At 38.3% G+C, this 23,889-nt stretch overlaps 1 protein-coding gene across 2 annotated transcripts in view; it reads left to right on the top strand.

The window, feature by feature from the left end:
* The first annotated feature begins 7,381 nt into the window (after positions 1-7,381).
* Positions 7,382-23,889, top strand: part of EYA3 (EYA transcriptional coactivator and phosphatase 3) — an 89,117-nt gene continuing 72,609 nt past the window's right edge. For both annotated transcript variants that reach the window (XM_043444706.1, XM_043444705.1), the window contains exon 1: positions 7,382-7,531. The gene's annotated coding sequence lies outside the window, so the exon portion shown is untranslated. The remainder of the gene's footprint in view (positions 7,532-23,889) is intronic.

The following is a 23,889-nucleotide window of genomic DNA, read 5'->3' as shown; positions in this document are numbered from 1 at the left end:
GGAGGGACTAGGCTGAGATGGCACCCTGGGATCCTTCGCTTCTGTGATTGCACTCCCCAAGCTTCAAGTGATGCCTGGGACTTGCTCTCTGCTCTAACACTTAGCATTCTGCTTTTAGCTTTCTCTCTGCCGTGGGCCAGATCAGGTTCACCCTGTGCCTGGGAAGCTGTAGAATTTTCTGGGAGGAGTCAAAGACAAGAACATCAGATGCTCAGATTTCCACGTGGATACTAATGTAACAATCGGATAAATATGGGGGGTCTACCTAGAAGGCAGAGATAGTGGGAACTGAGTATTTCAATTTTAATATCATACCTTGTCAGTCAGTTTTCAGCATAGGCAACAGAAATCTTTCCTGGTGTTTAGGGCAGTGAAAGTGAAAGTGTTTACCACTGAGTTGTGTCTTACTCTTTGCGACCCCATGGACTGTAGCCCACTAGGCTCCTCTGTCCATGGGATTCTCCAGGCAGGAATACTGGAGTGAGTAGCCATTCCCATCTCCAGAGGATCTTCCCAACCCAGGGATCGGACCTGGGTCTCCTGCATTGCAGGCAGATTCTTTACCACTAGCACCAACTAGTATCAGGCAATTGAATGCTTACAAAATCATTGAAAAGCTGGAGAAGAGAGAATCAGAGGTCAACTCAGGGATGACTCATTTTAAGAACATATCTCTACAACTAAGACTCAGGGGTCAGGGGTCAGAAAGCTAGAATTGAGTAACTCTGCCACTCTGCCTTAGTGGCCACTGTGGCTGCCATTGCCTTTCTAGTTCATGGAGCTGCAGACTGGAAGCAGAAAGACTGCTGGAGGAGAAGTCCAGGTCTCCAGTGATGACCCTACTGGCCAGTAGAAATGGCCCAAGTGCAGGAAAATTGTCTCTTCCTCATTTCCACCTTATAAATCTTACCCAAGTGCATCTAATTGGCAATACCAAATCATCCAAAATCTGAGTTGTAAGGGAGTCTGAGAAATGTCATCTTAACATTCCCACTTCTGCAATATGGGAAGTCTCACTAGAAGAAAGTGGGAATGGATGTTGAACCCCAACTGAACATATTCTACAAACACAAGATTTTCTGACTATGACTTGCTTGGAATGTGAGCTCCATGAAGGGAGAGGTTTTTCTCTCAGTTTTTTTCTGCTGTGTCCCTGGAGTCTAGAATTTACAGAGTAGTTACTAAATAAACAGGTAGATACACATCAAAATGAATGTTTCCTCAGGAGCTCTTTGAGTGAACATCAGAAAGATAATCATAGTAGCAAGAGGTCCAAGTTACTGTGACAATGTCTAGCGGCTCGGTTGCTTCCTTGAATCTAGATGAGCTTTATGATTACTTTGATCAGTGGGTACAAGTGATGCTGCATCAGTTACCAGGCTGGCCTTAGAGGACTAGCAGTTTTCAAGACCTGTCTCTGCCATGTAAAAAGTTCAACTACCCTGATGGAGAGACCATGTGGAGGGGCTCTGACACTACATCGAGGGCAGCTATACCCAGCCTTTCAGGCATTCCCACCAAGTGCCAGGCATATGAGTAAGGCTGTGTTGGACCCTCTAGACCAACCGGCCAGTTACAATGTCATCAACTAACTCTGACTGATGCCATATAGAAGAAAGGAATCATCCAACTCAGGCCTACCCAAATTCCTGACTCAAAACTTGTGAGATATGATACAGTGGTTGTTTTAAACCACTGAGTTTTGGGATAGTTTTTTACATAGAAAGAGAAAACCAGAGTACACTTCAAGTGTGATCTTAATGAATACAAAGCTGCCTGCAGTAAGGATGAAGAAAATGCTTCACTTACATCGCTGCCAAAATCTTGGCTCCCTGTGCACTAATGACAAATAGAAACACAGAGTTTTAGAGGAAAGAGAAAGAGTAGCTACAGTTCTTTGCCAGGTGAAGGGGGAACACAGCAAGCTAGCACCTCAAGAACTGTGCCCTACTCCCTTCCCTGGGGAACAGGGAGAGGTTAATCAAAGCTGGTGCTAGAGCTCTGGGGTAGGTGACAAGTCTCAAAGTAATGAAGGTCTTGCATTTCTTTCATCCTACAAATTTACAGCCAAAGCTGGCATCAAAGCTGGCATCAAGTGGCTCAGCAACCTGGTCTTGTGTCCCTGAGGTTCTCTTTCTATGACCTTCTTTCCGAAATGAAGAATGCTGCAAGGGAGAGTGGTGGATATGGTGGTGGTTTAGTTGCTAAGTCATGTCCGGCTCTTTGTGACCCCATTGACTGTAGCCTGCCAGGCTCCTCTGTCCATGGAATTTCTCAGGCAAGAATGCTGGAGTGGGTGGCCATTTCCTTCTGCAGGGAGTCTTCTCAACCCAGGGATCAAACCCGTGTTTCCTGCCTTGGCAGTTGAATTCTTTACCACTGAGACACCAGGGATTTCCCACAAAGGAGAGTAGGGGGAGGAGAATGCCAGGTGCAGAGTATAATTCATAAGGAGTCAGAGAGTAGTTTTATGAAGGACAAGTCTGGCTATAAGTGGATTTTAGTGGTAACAGCTGAAGAATAACCAAGATTTACTTAACTCTTTCAGGCTTGTTTACGTTGTTTCCCTAGCATGTTTATTGTTTCCTTATTAGAAAAGTCTCATTTCCATTTCTGCTGCAGCACATTCCCCACTGCTAGTTCATTCCCTCCATTTCGATGGAGAAAGGGAATCAAGCATTGTTCTCATCTGGTTGAGGACAAAGCGTCAGTTTTATTCCATTTAACAAACACCAGTTGCCTGGCCTGGGGCACATCTATCTCCTACTTCAAAATTTCATGTAGATTTCTAGGGCTATAGTTTTAATTCTGCCTGGTGAGGTGTCCTAAAACACCTGAGTTTTGTTTCAAAAATCATTCTCTATAGAGCAACAGATCTTGAGTGTTTCCAAATGATGATTTATTGGGGAGAAATTTGAACAATAATAGTAACCATGTGGAAAAGATGTCTGTGGTTAAACTGAAGATAATATGCTCAGGAGGCTGGAAATGCTTTACTCTAAAAGGTAGCAAAGGTTACTGCATATCTTGGAAATGTGAATTTATTCCACTCCAAAGGCTTCTTACCTGTGCAAATTTGGACAAAACTGTGAAAATGACTGTAATAATGTCTACTCAGGGCCAAGTAGGCATAAAGTGACCCACATCGTTCTTACGGTAATGACTAGACTACTGTATATTTCTTTGTAAAAATTAATTATTGTAGTAAAAACATAAAATTTACCATCTAAGCCATTTTAAGGGCTTCGCCAGTGGCTCAGTGGGAAAGAATCTGCTGCCCATGCAGGAGACCAAAGAGATGTGAATTCAGTCCCTGGGATGGGAAAATGGGAGTAGGAAGTGGCAACCCACTCCAGTATTCTTGCCTGGGAAATTACATGGACAGAGGAGTCTGGTGGGCTCCAGTCCATGGGGTCACAAAGAGTTGGACACAACTGACGCACACACACACAAAACCATTTTAAGCATGCTGTTGAGTGTACACTTAACAGTTGTTTTAAGTATATTGATGTTTTCGTGAAACAGGACTCCTAAATCTTTTTATCTTACAGATTTGAAACTCTATACCCATTAAATAATTCCACTTTGCTCCCTCCCTCCAGCCACTGGTATATTTAGGAATTTGACTACTTTAGATACCTTAGATACGTGGAATCATGTTATTTGTTCTTGTTGTGACTAACATTTCGCTAAGCATAATGGCCTCAAAGTTCAGCCATATTGTGGCATGTAACAATTTCCTTCCTTTTTAAGGTTGCATAGTATTCTAAAGTATGCACATACCATATTTTGCTTATCCATTCATCTGTCAATGGATATTTGGGTTGCTTCCACCTCTTGGCTATTGTGAATAGTGCTGCTATAAACATGAGTGTGCCAATATCACTTTGAGACTGTGCTTTCAGTTCTTTTGGCTATATACTCAGACGTGAGATTGCTGCATCATATAGTAGTTTGATATTTAATTTTTTGAGGAATTGCTCTACTGTTTTCAAAGCAGTTGCACCATTTTACAATCCCATCAACTATAGACTGCTCCTGGATTTGATTCTTGCCAGTTGGGTGGCCTTGAGCAAGTTGTTTAACCTACCTCTGCCTCAGTTTCCTCATCTATAAAATGGAGATAATCATAGTACTTCACAAGATCGCCAGCAGGATTTAAAAGAGAAACATGAGTATTTATATTTACTGTGTATAGTAAGTAACACATAGTAAAGCTTCAACAAATATTAGTAAATATTTGTTTTGTTTATTGAGCACCTACTATATGCCATCAATCTTTCCCAGCTTCAGGGTCTTTTCCAATGAGTCAGCTCTTGGCAAAAGAAGGGGGCGGTAGAGGATGAAATGGTCAGACAGCATCACTGACTCAATGGACATGAATTTGAGCAAACTCTGGGAGATAATGGAGGACAGAGGAGCTTGGCATGCTGCAGTCTATGAAGTCAAAAGAGTTGGACACAACTTAGCGACTGAACAACAACAAATCACACTTCTAGTGCTATGTTGAGAATTCAGCAGTGAACAAGAGAGAAAAAGACCCCCGAGAAGATTACTTTCTAGTGACAGACAATAAATTGCAATAGGGACCCAGGAGAAAAGATAAGGTATGGGAAGGGAATGCAGGAGCTGCTTCAGACAGGAAGCAGGGGTCATGGGGTGGGGGCGCTGTATGAAGCTTTCAGAGGGGATATTTCACTGAGAGTAGCAGAAGAAACCATTCATGGAAGGTTTGGAGAAGAGAGTTGGAGAGAGCGGGAATAGTATTTGTTTAGACCCTGAGGCAAGAAGGCTAGTTTTGTACAAGCAGCAGAAAGAACAGGATGGCTGTACGTGAGGGTTGTTGCTGTCGTGCAGTTGCTAGGTCGTGATCAACTCTGCGACCCCATAGGCTGCAGAGTCCTCTGTCCTCTCCTCTGTCCTTCACTATCTCCCAGAGTTCGGAAGTGGAAATTCGAGGGTAAGGGAGGCTGGAAATGACATCTGAGAGTTAGGAAGGAAAGGCCAATAGGGCCTTGTAGACCACAGTAAAGAGCTTGGGCCTTATTCTTAGGGGACTATGAAGACATCGGAGGGTTTTTATTGATAGTAGGTCCAGCACTCTTTGCTCTGGGGAGGAGTTGGTGTGCTTTCCGACAGCTGTGTTTTAGAGTTGCGTGGTGCGTGTATGCTTAGTCGTGTCTGACTCTTCACAACCCTATGGGCCATAGCTCCCCAGGTTCCTCTGCCCATGGCATTCTCCAGGCAAGGATACTGGAGTGGTTGCCATCTCCTCCTCCAGGGGATCCTCCCGACCCAGGTATTGAACCCACATCTCCTGCGTCTCCTTGCACTGGCAGGCGGACTCCTTACTACTGAGCCACCTGGGAAGCCCCACGTTCTGGAGTTATGTGTAAATACATGCTTTAGGAAGAACTTCTCTGAGAATACCACATTGGTTACTCATGGGCTCCCCCTGGTGCAGTTGGTAGCTCAGTTTGCATGGTTTGGAATGAGCAAAAGCAAAGTAAATGAGCAACTGATCCCAAAGTAAATGAGCAATCTATCCTTTAAGACAACAAACATTTATTGGGTGCCCCCAACATGCCAAATTCTCTTCTGGTGCTGGCGTTTCTTCTGAAATACATCTGTGAACAAAACAGGAGCTCACATTCTGGTAAGAGGAGAATGGGGAGGGGAAGTCTGAGGGGTGGGAGTAGAGATGTTAAACCAAATTCACTAGCAAATTGTTGGACAGGATAACTGTTATTATAGAATAATTAAGTGAGGGAACTGGACTAGGAAGTTCAGGAAGTATGATAATGCTTCAATTTTAATTACAGTGTCTGGGAAAGTTTTCATTTAGAAGGTGACATCTGAACAAAGATGTAAAGGAAGCAATAGTGTGAATGATGCTGTTATCTGGAGGAAGAGCATTCTAGGCAGAGCAATCAGCAAGCACAAAGACCCAGAGTGTATGAACACATAAGAAAAATGGCAAAGAGGCCAGTGTGTCTTGAGAGGAGGGATAATGGAGAAAGTCGGAAATAAGGTTACTTGTACTGGGCAGTGTCAAATCTTGAGGGTCTTCTCAGCCTATATAAGGATTTCGGTTTTCACTTTAAAATAGGGATCCACTGGTGGAGGGACCTGATATGATTAAGGCTTTAACAGAAGCCCACTACTGCTGTGTTAATAGATCCTGGAAGGGCAAGGGTATAAAAACAGCAAATGGTCACACATTGACTGTAGCTTGTACCAACAGAGGCAGGAAATAGTCTGAATCTGGACAGATTTTTAAGACAAATTCTGCAGAATTTACAGATGAATAAGGTGTGGGGTGTGATAGACAGGAGTCAAGGATCTCAGTAAATGACATTCCTTAGTAAATTGCCATAGGAAAGAAAGTGAAGTCACTCAGTCATGTCTGACTCTTTGCGACCCCATGGACTGTAGCCTACCAGTTTCCTTCATCCATGAGATTTTCTAGGCAAGAATACTGGAGTGGGTTGCCATTTAGATCTTCCCAACCCAGGGATTGAACCTGGGTCTCCCACATTATAGGCAGATGCTTTACTGTCTGAGCCACCAGGGAAGTCTGGGAGATCAAAGAAGATACAGCCAAAAAACGTAGGAAAAAAAGTACTTCAGATGTGCATGTAATAGTACTTGTAGTGCTTAATTCTTCTGGACTTTGTGTTATTTTTGAAATTTTAAAAACTTGTAATTTGCGATTTCTTTTCTCACATTAGACATTCATTTTTTTATACCTAACACTGTTATTTGTAATTGTGGATTTCCTTAAAGAGAGTCCTCCAATTGAATAAACTTCAGGCCCCAACAAAACCTGAAATCAACCCTGCTCCTTGCCCATGATGGCGTAGTAATTTAAAGTTAACAAAGCATGTAAAAATTTTGTTTCTGATAAAATTATTACATAAAATATTGTGCACAAAATAGAAATGAACTGTAACCTCAATACAATATTATGAATAAACTGATACTGGGAATAAAACCATCCCCTTGGTCTAGCCTCCCAAGTGCCTTCCAGAACTTCCCAGCCATTCTTCCTTCACAGTTTTTCTAAATCTACCAAATATATCCAATATTTCACATTCGTTTTAGAGAGAGAGGGATTGCACGCATTTTAAAAAGATCTTCTTGAAACCTGAGTGCTGAGTATTTTTTTTAAGCGGGCAGCTTGTGCCTCAGCGGTACCTCGGCCTGGGCGTTGCATGAACCAGCCTATCCACACGCCAAGCACCACCTAGACACAGGGCGGGGCGTAACCGGGGGGGCGGGGCTCCCAGGACGGCCGGGTGGGCGGAGTCTAGGCGCTTTCCCCGCCCCGCCCCCTGAGGCCTGACACATGCGCCCGAAAGCTTCTGGCGGAACGAGGTGTGGATTGTGTGATGACCCTGACCGCCGACTTCCGGTTCCTAGGGATGCGCATCCGGGTCACACTAACGCCGCCGTTTCCTCCAGCCGCTTGGTACTCCTGTGTGTTTGGACCAGTCCCCATGTCCAACTGTGGGGCCTCTGCAGCCTTTGGGTGAGTCTCCGCTGCCGACAGGGTCTGAGTGCAGCCGGTCAAGTAACAGCCTGTAGAGGGACGGTCAAGACTTGTGTCCCGGTCCCTGTGGGTGGGGATTCTCTTTGCCTGTCCCTTGTCCCTGCAGAGCCTCCTGAGCTCATTTCGTTCCTTTCTCCCACGCCGACCTCGCCTCTTTTACCTCAGTTTGAGCCTGTGTCGTCGCTGCTCACTTCTCGCCTTGCTCTTTTTCCTCCGCCTCATCCGCCTTTTAAAAACCTTGGTTTTCTTGCCTTTTGCTTCAGCGCTTCCCTAAGCCACTGCCTATCGGTTTTGCCCATATTCACTTTCGCACCTCTTCTCGCCGACCTGTGGTCTCAGGATCTTGCTGTGTTTTCACCCCTCAGGACGGCCCGCCCCCTCGTTGTGCTCACCCTGCTCCAACTGCGAAACTGAGCCTCTCTCAAGGGTCCTGGGTCTAGTTCCCTAACTTTCTTCACCCTTGACGCCTACCTCCTCTCGGGACGAGCAGGTGACATTTGTGTTTCGCCTGGGGTTCTCCCGCCTTTTCTTAGCTAGAGAAGGTCTTTGCCCAAGCCCCCATCTGGGCAGATTTACCCGGCCCGTGGGAAGTTTTCCTTAAGGCGCTAGGTCGGATTGAACTCTGGTAGCTTCCGTAGTTAGGAAACAACAAAGGCGTTCCCGGTTCTTCACTGGAGCACAGTTGAGGGGGCTTCGCTAAAGCAGGCTAACAGGTGGCGAGCACGCGGAACTGCTGGCAGTGGGCCTTGTGTAGTCTTGTTAATCGACAGGTCATCAGGACGTTCTGTCATTTTCGTGTTCTCTATCCCATGAGAATGGATATGTACAGCTGAGGCAAAAATGCGGATGTTTTGAGACGATCGGCTCTGTTTTCTGTACGAATTTATAGAACAGTTGCTGTGACGGAGGACAGAGTTTCTTGGGAGATTATTAGCCCCAGATTTATAAGTTTATTGCCAAAAATTTTAGTGTGCTGTTACTGAAAAATTTTCTGCTTGAGAGTTAATTATAGTAATTTCAGAGTACCTTTTCTTCTGTTGAACTCAGCGTGCATATATCTTTATCTATTGTATATTGTCTCTTCATTTTTACCGTTTTGACAAGTTTTCTGTTTCTCTTCTTGTTTCTTCATAAACCAGACATTACAGTATTTGATTACTTAGCATGTTCTTCTGACTGTTTTTTCTTTACTGTTTTCACCTTCTTATTTACTAAACGGTTTCAGCCTTAGAACCATCTTTTTCTCATTTTTGAGGCTAAAGTTTCTTGTAAATTTCTTAAATGACTCTGTAGACTCTTAGTCATCTCTGAATTGAAGGGATTGGTTTTAACAATAATTAGTGTTGTGTTTTCCAAAATTTGTTATCTGAGGTATGTTTTGAGACAGAGTTGGATAATTTTCATTTTTGTCTTTCCAATGTATGGTGTATGTCTCACACCTGATATAAATGTTTTTGTGTGATCAGTTTTTGTATTCATATAAATTGTGCTCTCAAATTTAGTGCTTCAGTAAACAGAATAAATACAGCATTTAGCATCTGCTTTTCTTTTGACTAATAAGTTGTAGAAAAGTGTCCCTCATTATATGAGACATATGCAAGCATAGCATAGACCTTGGCTTATTCCAAAATTGGGCTGATCCCTTAAGCTATTTTTAGCAAAAGACTTTGGAGCTTGGCCATATTAGTCCTAGAAGCCACAGAGAAGGACCCTTCTGGTTGGCTTGCAGGACTTTTTTTAAATACTGAGGAAAGCTCTTTTGACAGCTCCTTACTACTACCTCCTCCCCAGCACCTAACACTGGAAACTAACTTCTGATCAGTCTGACCTCATCATTTCCCAGTCCTTAAAATCTAACCCCAATGAGTCTGGTCCGACACTCTGTGTTTCCTTATCTCCAGGTTGGTGGGCTCTTTTTTTTTTTTTGTACATACATATACCCATATTTGGATTGATGCAGGGCTGTCTTTCAACCTTTTTCATTTCTGAACTTTTACATCTTCAGCATGTCTTAAGTTTAAAACCTCGATTGGTTACTATAGTTTACAGCTGGAGAGAACCATAGAGTTCAAACTTACCCTTCACTTTACAAAATAAGGAAATTAGGGTTTATTGGTGATGTTTTTTCCAAGGTCATTTTTCACAAAAGAAGTCCTCTTCATGCAACTAGAGAAATGGGTTTTAGTTCTATCAAAGCTGTAAGCTGGAGAGCACAATATTGTATTTAGTGGTTCATTTCAATAAATTTATGTCATAGGAATAGAAGTTTTGGGATAAGAAATCTACGATGCGGAATTTAAAATTCAAAGTGAAACTCGCTCAGTTATCTCCGACTTTTTGCGACCCCATGGGCTATACAGTCCATGGAATTTTCCAGGCAAAAATAGTGGAGTAGGTAGCCTTTCCCTTCTCCAGGAGATCTTCCCAACCCAGGGACCAAACCCAGGTCTCCGGCATCGCAGGTGGATTCTTTACCAGCTGAGCCACAAAATTCAAGACTGAAGTCATTTTGCCTTCAAAGAGAGACTTCAGAAAGAAACTGTGTTGTGTGGAAGTAGAGGTTGAAAAGTCTTCGGGAGTCTCTTTCTTTTCTTCTAAAATCACTTTGGCTTATTATGATATAAATTCTGCATGAAAGCCCTTACATGAAATGAATATCCTTTGATCTCATTGGAGCAGTTGTGTTCATGGTCCTGTTCTTTGCACAGAATAGTGATAGACTTTCCATTTACTGAAAAGCCTGCACCTCTTAACCTGCCAAAGGAAAAAAATACCACTGGAGACAACTTAGTGTATGTGTTTTTAAAGTTGAGCAGAGGAGTCACTGTTGGTTTTCCATAAAAATTTCTGCTTTAGTTTGGTAAAGTCTTAGTTTGTAAGCCTGTTAGCTCAATTTAAGGTAACATTTCTGCATATTAGTTTTTTGCCTGCAGGGTTTTTCTGTTTTGATTTTGTTTGACTCTTTTGATTTTTATATTCTGTCATTTTACCTGCTACTGCACTTTGTTTTACATACTTTAACTTTTATCCTTGAATCCTAGGATATGTTTTAAGGAAAACAACAGTTTTAAAAATTTTTACAATGTCCTGGTGATTTGTACCTTGCAGTATGATGGTTCCTGTGATCTGCTTAAGCCACTCCATGACTTCATTCTTTTTGTTTTGCTTACAGACAAAAGGCTCATAGAGCATCTTTTTTGGTGATTGTCTAAAAGATTTTTGTGTTCTGCATATAATAGCAAGGTATTTTAACTTATGTGTGATTTAAATGGAGGAAGAATAAAAATAGTTCAACATAGAAATAGTTCAAAATGTATTTAAGGTTATTAGGAATAGCCTTTTTTTCCCCGTACATTCATTAAATTGGTTTATGCCAAGGGACCAAATTGTTCTATTTATAGTAAAGTGAAAAAGTAGGTGGACTTTCTGTCTGCTGATTAATTTAATACAGGTTTATGTTCTTGTACAGAATATATGGCTTAAGCTATAAATTGTCTTTTTGATATGTTTTATTTGCAGAGAACATAGCAAACAATGGAACAGCAGCAACATCATTATCTTGATATTTTTACTTGATCCCATTAACCCAAGTTCTAGAGTATCTAATTATTAAATGTAGAAATAATAAGGATATTTTCCTCTATTATTTATAATATATTAAAAAAGATATTTGAAATATGGGCTTCATCAAATTTATCTTTGCTGTTTTTCCCCCTTTTAAATATGTGGTAGTGTTTTATTTATTTATTTATTTATTGGTAAACTGCTTTTTTTTTTAATTCATTAATTGTATTACAGATGCACATTTTTTTTTCATTTATTTTTATTAGTTGAAAGCTAATTACTTTACAATATTGTAGTGGTTTTTGCCATACATTGACATGAATTAGCCGTGGATTTACATGTGTTCCTCATCCCGATCCCCCCTCCTGCCTCCCTCCCCTTCCCATCCCTCTGGGTTGTGGTAGTGTTTTAAATCAGAAGAGGAGTAGTAGTTAGTGCTGACCTGTTGTAAGTTAACAGATTGGCTCAAGGCAGTCCGTGCTTAATATCTTAGAGATCTTGCTACAGATTGTGTTGTTGGATGCACTTTAACTTATTAGCTTGGTTACTATTTGTACTAGGTAGATATGTCTTTATTCACCCTGGAAAATAGTAACAATCTTTGTAAGACATTCAGCAAAAACTTTTGATACCTACTGTGTAGTACAGTTATATCACTTATATAGACAGTTCATGCGAAGTAGGTGACATTATACAAGGCTGACATTTACACTTAGGTTCTGAATGTTACTTCATTTGTATATATCCGAATTAAAATACAAGAGTAAACATAACTTATATCACCAGGGTGTAGGGGGAAAAAATATTGGAATTAAAATAAGCTTTAATCCGTCCTAGGAAAGTGTCACTTCTTATTAGTGCAATGGCATATGATTTTTTTTTTAAGTATTTTTATTTATTTATTGGCTCTGCTGGGTCTTCATTGCTTTGAGGACTTTTCTTCAGTTGTGGTGAGCGGGGGCTACTCTCTAGTTGGGGTGCCTGAGCTTCTTATCGCAGTGGCTTTCGTTGTTGAGGAGCACCGGCTCAAGGGCAAGCGGGCTTTAGTAGTTGGGGCTCCAGGGCTCTAAAGCACAGGCTCAGCAGTTGTGGTCCGTGGGCTTAGTTGCTCTACGGCACATGTTATCTTCCAGGACCTGGGATCAATCCGGTCTCCACGTTGGCAGGCAGATTCTTTACCACTGAGCCACCAGGGAAGCCCCTGATTTTTTAAAGTAGGTTTTATGATATTTAATTTTAAAAATAATCAGTGATTTCACTATTTAAGGTTCTTACATTAATCTTTATTACAGCTTAATATAAAGTCATGTTCTTTATACATATAATTAAATAATTTTCATTTGGAAAACTTTTTCACAACTGAACTGTGAAAATCTATAGTGTTAAAACAGTAATTTTTTTTTTTAAAGCACATTTTATGTAGCACTTACTCTGTGCCAGGGATTACCGAGTGGTTTACTTATAATATTAACTCTTTTATCCTTACAACACTGTAAAGTAAGTACTATATTTATCTCCACTTACAAATGAGAAAACCAAGACACAGAAGTTACATAATTTGCCCAAAGTAACACAGCTAGTTGGCAGGAGAGCTGGATTTGAATTTAGATTTTGTAGCTCCAGAGTTCATGACCTTTTTGTACAGAGTTCTACTGGTTTAATGAGTTCTTCCTTCATAACAGTTAAAAAAATCCAATTTTTCTGAAACACAGAAGAATACTGCTTTTGGTTGGGAACTTTAAGGGTGGTTTTACCTGGTCGTTTTATAAATGCTGGCTTAAGGTAAATTGCAAACCATTTACTACCTAGGTTTTTTAGATGACAAAAACCACAAATTAAAGCAAATCATATCCATATCCTTCTCTCTTAAAAAATTATCATATGGAAGTTAATTACTTTTGAGGTAGTTGGAGAAAAGGGAGTTTAACAAAATGTATTCTCTATTACTAAAATGTTTACCTCTTGACATTAATTTTTTCACTTTCTCTGATCTGCAGAATATTAAATAAATTCATGTAATAGTCTTGAACTTTGAAATCTTACTGACCACAATATGAACTTAACAACTTTGAAGTATAAAACAGAAAACTAAAACTGAAATTTCTGACTTAACCTCTAGTCTCATTTCCAGATTTGGAAATTTATGCAAAATTAAGTGCACCCATCTCTTCAGGACTACCGTATTTAGAGTAATACATTTAAATTAGTGTTTTTATTTTTACTTTAGAAAAGAGAACTGTTTCATAAAACAGTTCCTTTTTTAATTAAAAATGCAAATATTTAGAATATTGTTAATCATATTACTACTACTCTTTTGTGTGCTTTTATTATTTCCAAATTTAAAAATTTTGTTGCCTCTCTAAGGGAAGGAGATGATTTAATATTAGTTGAGGTAATCTGAATGCCAGAGCCTGAAACTTATATGTGATGAGAAGTTATTTTTCTGAGTATTTTGAATATAACTGAGAATAATGGGATTTGGTTAGCAAAAAAACTGCCTTGTTTCTGGTCAAAAGTGACACTTGGTTAGAGATACTGCTTATTTTAATTCTTATGTATTAACCCCCCTATTAATACAGACATGTTAATTAAGTACACTGTTTTTTAATGGTAGCTTTTGTCTTGATTTTTTTTTGTCTTTGTCAGAAAAGTATTATTATTGAAGTGAAAAGTATAAGCATTGCTATGGTGATTTACTTATGGTATTTAGAATGTTCTTTACTTTGATTTAAACGTTTGATTTTTATTTCGAAAGGGGCTTTCTTTTATATGTGGGTTTTATAATCAGTTTGTTTTCTAATTTCAACAATTTTCTTTCACCTGAAATTTAATAATGTAGCAATTACTGAATTTAGGAAAATTGGCAGTTTGTTGCTGTCCGCACTGTTACTATGGGAATAAATTAGAATGATTAGCTCTTAGGTGAAATTGAATTTATTCTTTAGTTTCCATAGTAGTTGAAGAAGATTTAGGTCAGATTCACCTGTTGTTCCTTTTTTCAAAATAAGAGGGCATTTTAATTTAGCACAATGATGTTAATTTTTTCCTACTAGATTGATGATATTTATGATAATCGTACTCTCTTTACTGACAACATAATCCAAAATGTGTGTGTGATTTTTTTTTTCTTGAAATATTTCAGAATTTAGAGAACAAAAGGCAAAAGGAGAAGTGGGCAGCAGAGGATAAGATGGTTAGATAGTATCACCGACTCAGTGGACTTGAATTTGAGCAAACTCCAGGAGGTAGTGAAGGAAAGGGGAGCCTGGCATGCTGCAGTCCATGGGATTGCAAGAGTCAGACACAACTTAGAGACTAAACAACAACTTAGGATACAAACTAGTACATGTACATCTTATTAAAAAATGTGCCCTAGTGATTAATATATTACTTCACTGAATTTTTCAAATCTGTTTTTCCTTTTCACCAGTTCTTAACTTTGCTACAGGTTCATTTCAGTTCAGTCGCTCAGTTGTGTCCGACTTTGCGACCCCATGGACTGCAGCACTCCGGGCCTCCCTGACCATCCCCAAATCCCGGAGTTTACTCAAACTGATGTCCATTGAATCGGTGATACCATCCAACCATCTCATCCTCTGTTGTCCCCTTAGATAACACTGAAAAATAAATGTTCTTGGGAGTGAGTTCTATAGCTTTTGCTTATGTACCATCTGTTGTATTGGTGTGGTGTTTAATAGCTAGACAAACTGAAACTATTTATCTCATTTCTGTGTACCTCCTGTTAGTATATATTCATTCAGTGTTGGTACCTCTCATTCTGTGAAATTGTTGTTTATTTGGAATAATTGTGATAAACTATTGATTCTTACCCAAATGGTTCCTTTTCCCCTTTTTGTTCATTTTCAGAGGCTTGCCTTAAAAAAAAACTAATTTAGAGAATCATTAAAATTTTGAATGTTTTATCATGCGTACCTTGAAATGGATATTTTTCTCCTTTTTGATTAGTCTTTTTTTTTTTTTTTCTTAATCTTTGGGTAAAATGGCATTCAAACTTTTCTGATCACAACCCACTATAATATGCATTTTTCATTGTTATCCAGTACTTATACACATATATGTACAGACTGATATTTAAAATTGAAAGAAGTTTCATGAAACAATATTTATCTTTAATGTTGGTAATGCATTATAATATTTAATTTAATTTTTAGTTTTGTTTAATTGCATTGGGCTTCCCTAGTGGCTCAATGGTGAAGAATTCACCTGCAATGCAAAAGTCACAGGAGACAGGTTTGATTCCTGGGTCGGGAAGATCCTCTGGAGAAGGAAATGGCAACCTACTCCAGTATTCTTGCCTGGAGAATCCTAAGGACAGAGGAACCTGGCAGGTTACCGTCCATGGGATCGGGCCGCAAGAGTCAGACACAACTTAGCGACTAAACCACCACCAGTTGCATTTCACTCCAAACAAACTATTAATATCCACTAAATGGATATGATAATCTAATAATGCATTGAACCTACAGTTTGAAAAGTTCTAGTGACTACTAGATTTTTTTACCAGTATAAAATTTTTTTGGAATTGAAGATGCTTGGATATATTAGGTTTTTTCACCAAAATGTATCTTGATTCTCTTAGGCTTTTAATTGAAATAATTGTGCAGAGCAGTTGATAGAAGGAGAGCTTGCTTATTGTTTCTGTCGCCTCTGTCTTAGGCACATCATTTAAAAAAACTGCAGTAATATCATGACGTTGACACTGCTTTGGTAGTATGTAGAGGTTCTATCATTAGACTCCTTTTCTAGTTTCCATCGAACAGTCAAAGTTTAGTTTGATTAAATTGCTTTTACAAACTTTACTTCTGCTCTTGGCAACTGGTCAAAAGGTTACAAAGCTGCTTTATTCTGCTTTTTTCTGGCCCCCATCCAGTCTTTGTAAACCAAGAACAGAGAAAGGAGGAGTGAAGCAGTTTGCTCCTGTGTATATAGTCATGTGAAAGCAACACGACTGAAAAGTCTTTAGGGTTTGTTATAGTGGATTTATTTATTATCCCTGTTCATTTCCTGTAATCATAAAGGGGAAATATGGTAGAGATATCAACAGTTCCTAGCATATCACAGCTATTAGAATGAGGCAGGGTCAGCATGCAGACTCTACTGTTTTTACCATTATCTCTCTTAGCTGGTAATGAGCACTTACTATGTGCCAGGCACTATTTAAAGCACTTCACTTGTTGTATTAACTCACATTTCCCAAGGAAATGTTGTATTAACTCACATTTCCCTTGGAGAAGAACAAGAGTGAGAAACGACAGAGAAGAAAACTGGCCTTTTTAGTATCTTCTTATTACCTAACTTGTGAATTCCGTCCGTTTATGACTGTAGCAGGGCATAGCATACATTTTCAGTTTGATCAACTTTTTAAAATCATTAATCCTGTCTTTGGTGTTCCAAACTGAGGCACATAGCTGTGGTTTAAAACCTCAGACTCTGAAGCTAGGCTGCCTGGGCTTGAATTCCAGGTTGATGAGTTACTGTCTGTGCTATAGTTTTCTCATCTATTAAATGGTAATAATAATAAATAATGCATATCTTAGAGACTTATTGAGAGAATTAAATGAGTTGATATACATAAAGTACTTAGAACAGCGCCTGACCCATAAAACAAATTACGTGAATGTTAGCTATTAATAATGCACAGTTGAATCTCCTGAAAGTATTTGTGACCATGATGAGTTCATATCATTAAGTAACAGGACATGTTTGACATTCAGTGTTCTCTTGCCCAGGAGCTTGACAGTTGCTCTCCTTGAGGACTTGGAAGTTCTTGTATGGTGTTGGAGTCAAAGCCAGTGACAAAGGTTATGAGCTGCAGACCCATTCTGTTCCCTGTCTCACAGTAATCGCTTGTTACATGGACCTTACCTTTAATAATATTAATATTTTGCCCTTTGAAAAACTAAGAGGAACTAGTAATGAGTTGACTTTCACTCAAGACCAGTTTTCTGTCCTGAGTCTGTTAAAATAAAAAAACTGTTTTTCTTTAATAGTTATATTATGCTAACTGTGTGCCAGACACTATTCTAAGAGTTTTACAGATATTAACTCATTTGAACCCATTACAAGCTTTTGAGAAAGACACATTAGTATTTTTCCCATTTTACAGATGAAGTAAATGAGGCTCAGGAAAGTTAAATAACTTGTCTAAGTTCCCACACCACTCATCAGTGCCAGAACTGGGATTTGAAGATAAGCAGTCAGACTCCATGGAGAAGGAAATGGCAGCCCACTCCAGTGTTCTTGCCTAGAGAATCCCATGGACAGTGGAGCCTGGCAGGCCATGGTCCATAGGGTTGCAGAGAGTCAGACACAACTGAAGTGACTGAGCACGCACAGTCAGACTCCAGAGTTCATGCTCCACGCTTGCCAAATCTGCCTCTTAAAGAGGTGAATTATGTTGAAAAAGGTAAAATAACAAGTGTTAAAACTTACTTCACTATTCTTTACTCTCTACGCTGAATGATTGGGTGATGATACACTGGCATTATGGGTGATGATGTTTGGGCTGATGGATTTTTGAAGGAGCAAATAAATTTGAAGTAAAATATTAATAAAAGATCTGAACCTAGATTTTATAGTTCTGACAGCTAAAGACTTATGTTTCAAAAGACTCAGTTCTGTTAATACAATATGTAGTAAATTTTGTTTGAATACTGGAGAGCTGATTAATAGATGTGATGGGTAGATATATAGAATGCAATATAGGAGTTTGAGTTTAGAAAATGGATAGTGTAAGGTATAAATTTTTCTGTATACCTGGAAGCAACACATTTATAGAACATACATGTTGAAGAATACCATGGATCAGGCCATAGCACCTATAGAAAAATATGTGATTCTTTTAGAAATGTTAACTTTAGATTAAAGGAGGGTAGAAATAAAGTGTTGAGGCTGAGAGTTCTGTGGAGTCTGGATCTCCACACATAGAGAAACTCATGCTTTGTGAATGACATGACATGTTACTGAAGAGAGATTCAAAGAGGGTTGGAAGGAATGTAGTAGACCTGTTGGATTATTATTAAGGTCACTTTGACACTAATTCAGATTATCTCATCCCTTCTCAATACTTTCTACTGTGGTTTTGGAATTTTTCCTGTGGAATACCATCTCCCAATTTTATTGGAAGCTTGTGGGGAAAAGTTTGTGTTAATTTTTATTAAAGATTATTTTACAGACAACTTCAAAGGATGATTTTCCAAGAAGTAAGGTTAGAAATTGTAAAAACAATTTTTCTTAGAGAATCTATTCCTGATAAAATATTTTCCCTATTAAGAATTTGGTACAACCTAAATGTGTGTGGGTTTTTTTTTTTTTTTTAATTCTTTCTCAGTGCTGATTAGTGTATTTAGTGTAAAGTTACTGTAAATATTCCTTCAGCTGACAATACCATGATACATTAGTCAGTCATGCCTCCCAATAAAGTAGCCAGAAGAATTCACCAGCTTTACCACAGTCAGTTGACTGGGCTGTTTATTTACAGAAGGAGTTAACCAACGTGATGATGGCTTTTGTACGTCCACTAAAGGCCACGGGGAAGGTGTCGTTTCCAGTTTTTTTGGCCACAGAAATGTGATTTGTGCTGATGCCTAAATTGTGAGAGCTGAAGGGCTCTCTTACGGTTACTTTAAAGGGAACCTTAAGGACAGGTGAGTATAGGTCCGATGGATATTTGTGTCTGCTTCAGCAGGACTCCAGGGTACAGAGGACTCTTGAGTGGTTGTGTTAATGGGTAAGTTAGATAAGTTTTTTTTAATGAGGTAGTACTTGAGAAAGGTTGCCATCAGCTGGTGAGACTTTAGTGAATTTCTAATTGGATTGATAGAAGAAATCATACCATAAAGTATATGCAGAAGTTTCAAAAATATACCAGACTCCAAGTAAAAGAATATGGAGAATGGAAGGGGGCCTGGAGGTTCATCAGTTTCCTGGCTCTTACTCTTGATTTTGAGCATCTGGTGTTTGTCTCCTGGATAAAACCCAGAGAAATGCTTTCGAAACATATAAAACAATCTGCCCGGGGAGGGCTTACTTTATAGTCTCTCTTCTCCCGGTGGCATTTGGCATATATAAATCAAATCACATCATTCTCTTGCTTGAAGCACCCACTGCCTCCTCCCCAAACTGCTGATCATGTGTTACAAGGCTGGGTGTCATCTCCCCAGTTGCCTGCTTCTCAGGACTCATTTCCTGTCACCTACAACTTGCAAAAGTCAGCCTTTTTGCTATTTCTCAGAAGTGCTAGGTTGTTAACCTTTTACTTTCTTTACATTTGTTGCCTTCTGAAAGCCCTCCTTTAGTCTTTTTATAGCTTTCTGCTTTGCATTATTCCCTGCTTTGCTTAAATGTTACCACTTCAGAGAAATTAACACTTAATCTGAAATAGCTCCCCTGTAGTCATGCTCTATACTTTACTTTATTTTCCAAAGAGTTATTACTTTGTGAAATTATATTACCTCATGCGTTTGTTTATCTTCCGGTGAGAATACAAATTCCTTGAGGCTGGGGACTTTGTGTCCATCACTGAATTCCCGGCATCTACACTAGTGCGTGGCACTATAGTAGACACTCAATAATTATTTTATAAACGAATGAATGAATTTTGAGGTTAGAAAGAAGCAAGCAGTCTGAAGCAACTGTAGATTTCCACAACAAAAGCTGTAGAAGCAAAAAGCAAAGTGAGTAGCTAATTCCAGTGTTTCTTGCCCAGATAAAACTATGATAGGTATTCTCTAAAGTAGAGTCCTGGCATGGGAGACCAGATACATCTGTGGTAATTTACATGACATTCAGAAGAGGCAGAAATTCATATCCAGAAAGCAAGTGACCTGCAGACACTGCCTACCTGCCTCTTTCATAGTCACTAGACGTCAATGTATGTAACTAGAGCCTGTATATGATAATAGATGAACAAAGATTCTCAGCCACTCAGAGAAAACTGCTTAGTTGAAACTCCTAACTACAAATATGAACTAATAATAACCTAGATTTATCAACCACTTATGGAAAACTAATACTGTGAAAGAGAGGTACCAAATGCATCCAGCACTAAAGGAAATAGTGAACAGTATGAATTTAGTATAATGTAATATTAATTAATATAAAATACTAAATTTAGTATAATGTAATATAGATTTTAAAGGTAAGAATTATTCATAATTTCAGAGGAAATAAGGAAATATTGAAATTTTAAGAATCATAAAGGGTGAATAGCACATTAATAAATATAAAGATTGAGTGGAGTTCAAGTGCAGAGGATATCAACAATAATGGCAGAGTAAGAACCTCTGAAAATTTTCCATAAAAGCAATGAGGATACTGGCAAAAATAGTCAACTCTTTCAGGACTCTGAAAATTAACTACAGGCTTGCAGCAGTCTGAATGTTTAGTCAAGAAAAATGGCTGAATCTCAGCAAAAGCAGTGAACTTTGTAGCATTTTAGCTTGCATTGTTCCCATTCTCCTCTCTCTAGCTCCAGCCTTGGAAACCAACAACAGCCCACAGTCATGGTGAAAACTAGCAGCCTGGAAGCCACTGGAAGGGGCAGAACAAGAATGGAGCTCCTTCAAAGCCCTGTTCCCAGAGAAACATTATTATTTGACTTTCTGGTGGTTCCTTGAAAGACCTCATTTGCAAGACTGTATTTGACCTGAATGGGAACTCACCCTGTGCAAATAGCCTTTCCCCTCTCAAATTAGAGATAGTTATTGAACATCATGGATTCAGTACCAGAAAACAGATTCAACAGTACGTTAAAATAATACTCTACAATGCAAGAGGTTCACCTCTGAACTAAGTGCATTATGCAGTTCAGTATTCAGTATTCACACTATATTAATAGTAAAGAGAAAAACCACACGGTCGTTTTCGCGGATGGCAGAAAATCACTTCACCAGTGTCATGCTTGGTAGTGGTATGCAAGGTGCGTTCTTACTAAGTTGAGGAACAGAAAAAGAGTGCTCAACAGTTAGCACTGTTACTCAGTATTATAATGGAGGTGTAAGAGTATTATTAGGCAGGCAGAAGAAATAGAGAGGTTAATATTGGGGAAAGAGGAAGAACTATTTTTATGCAGATGGGGAAAATATATACATGAAACTCAAGAATCAACCATCTTACTATTCTCATTGTTTGAAACAATAAGAGACCTTGGTAACATGGGAGATTACAAAATTAATGTGCCAATATTAACAACTTTCCTATATATAAAAAGTAATTTCTTTAGAAAATATAATGAAAAATATAACAAAGCAAAAAGGTAAAATGCCAGCACAAAGAAATGTAGAGGATCTGCTAAGAGACTAAAAAAATATTAAGTAACTGGAAATATATACTCTGTTCTTAGACAGAACTCAATATTGTAAACTCATCCTTAATTAATTTGTGGTTTAATGCAATTTAAATTATTTTTTTTAAACAAAACTTTCATAATGTTATCTTGAAGTTTGTTTGGTAAGCATATACTTTTCTTTTAGTGATTTAAGTTTAATTTTTGTATCATCCTTTTCAAATTGCATTCAGAGAAAATTCCAGAGTTTGAGACTGCTGGCCTCTTTAGATTCGATTCCTTCATTTTAGAACAACCAGAATATAATAGCCCCTGGGAAAATTATTTCAGTTAAGAGTCTTTATCCAGGAAAAGAGTAAATTCCTAAAATTTACTCTTGTTTACTTTGTTGCTTGAAGTTAACAGCTTTTACTAGTTCAATTAATTTATATTTTTACTCTGTTTGATATATACATTTTAGTGTTTAGTTAAATGGCATTTTCAACACTGACATGAATTTTTGAAAGCAAGCAAAACAGCCTAAGTAATTATGATTTCTTCCAGAATATATCTTAAATACCAGCATATTCTATCCTGTATTCTACTTCAGTATTTTTCTTCTGGTTTCAGATATTCAATGAATATTTTATGTTGAGAAAGAATTCTAAGGCTGTATCCAGGAAATAGAAAAAAAAGGGAGTTCCAAAGAAAGAAATACATGCAAAAAAATCAAAAAGGTATTTACTAAGTTAGAAAAGTCACATTTTTCTAATGACAAAAATTTCTGATTATCTAGTATCATTCTGTATAATCTATTTACTAATTTTCTTGATACAGTGCTTAGCACAGTATTACAAAATTTTAAATTAAATGTTTAGTAAGTGCTTTTATGAAGAAGCATGCTACTCTCTGGGCTTCCCAGGTGGCACAGTGGTAAAAAATCCACCTGCCAATGCAAGAGATGCAAGAGATATGGGTTCAATCCGCGGGTCGGGAAGATCCCCTGGAGTAGCAAATGACAACCGGCTCCAGTATTCTTGCCTGGAAAATTCCATGGACAGAGGAGCCTGGCGGGCTACATACAGTTCATGGGGTTGCAGAGTCAGACACGACTGAGCAACTAAGCAGGCATGCACACACGTACAAACCTTAAGACATCCAAATTGTATCCCTTTGTATCTGCTTTTGAGTCTTACTAAACTATTATTATAAGCTATAATCAGTGTAAAAATCTTACCCTTTTTTTTTTCACCTTTTAAATGGACATGTATTGAAATAGGTTACAGCAAAATCCTTGGTGGTCCGTTGGTTAAGACTCTACCCTTCCACTGCAGGGGGGTGTGTTTGATTCCCAGTCAGGGAACTTATAAGATCCACATGCCGCTTGGCACAGCTTAAAGAAAAATTCACAATTTCATTGAATACAGAATGTAGAATTACAGCTTAGGTAAATCTCTCCACATGTTGATTGTTTCTAATTTTTCATTTCTGTGAGCAAGAAACACTTAATTTTTAAAACAGATTTAGCTTTTTACCCCTGTATTTAATTTTGGGGGGGAAATCCAAGAAAAATTAATCAGGCCATGGGCAATTTTATGACATCTTTTATACTCTAACCAGAGAGCAGTCTGAAGATACATACAGTTTTACAGCAAGGGCCTGAATATTTCTTTTCTTCTTATGTCTCAGATAACTTTAGGTTTTGTTGTTTAGATTATTTTTTGTAGTTTAGTATGTGTGAAGTGGTATTTTTAAAATATTAAAATTTATTCAGTTAGTAGTGAGAGTCTTTTTTCTCTGAGTGCTGATTTGATCTTTGTTGTTACTTAAACTGTCTGTATCCTTTTCCCCCATAATAGAAGATGGGTAAATGTTGTAGACATTTAAGTTTTATCTGTCATAATTATTGCAGGTATTGCTTCCATTTGTTTATATCCTTTTACAGTTGTTATTTTTCATTGCGTTAAAGTATGTTTTACAAAACCAGATCTGTTGATTTGTTGCTTATGCTTTCTTTTATTGACCCAAATTTAATATCTTTCCCACAGATGAGATAAATAGGCTATTCTGTTTTCTCCAGTATTATTTGAATGCTTAGTTCTTCGTATATTTAGAATTACTCATAATGTATGGTGTGGATATGTTTTTCTCCACATTATCCTCAGTTTTTTCTGACAATATTTAAATGAGGATTTTCTGCACTTTAAGCACTTTTGAGATTTGATAATTATTTTGGTCTTTCTAGTCTCGTGGATCTTCTTGTATTTTTTTTTTAATTGTGGTAAGTATACATAACAAAATTAATAATTTTGACCATTTTCTGTTTATCATTCCATAGCATTAAGTACATTTACAATGTTCCACAGCCATCCCTCACCACTATCCTCTACTATCCTTATTTGATATAGTTCTACTTTAAGCTGAAACATGATTGCTATTAACATCAAGTAGATTGTTTAAATTTCTGAATTCCACTTGCCCTGTCCAT

This window comes from Cervus canadensis, chromosome 24 (genome assembly GCF_019320065.1).
Source record: "Cervus canadensis isolate Bull #8, Minnesota chromosome 24, ASM1932006v1, whole genome shotgun sequence".
Classification (NCBI taxonomy): Eukaryota; Metazoa; Chordata; class Mammalia; order Artiodactyla; family Cervidae; genus Cervus; species Cervus canadensis.
This window is presented reverse-complemented; position numbering and strand designations above follow the sequence as displayed.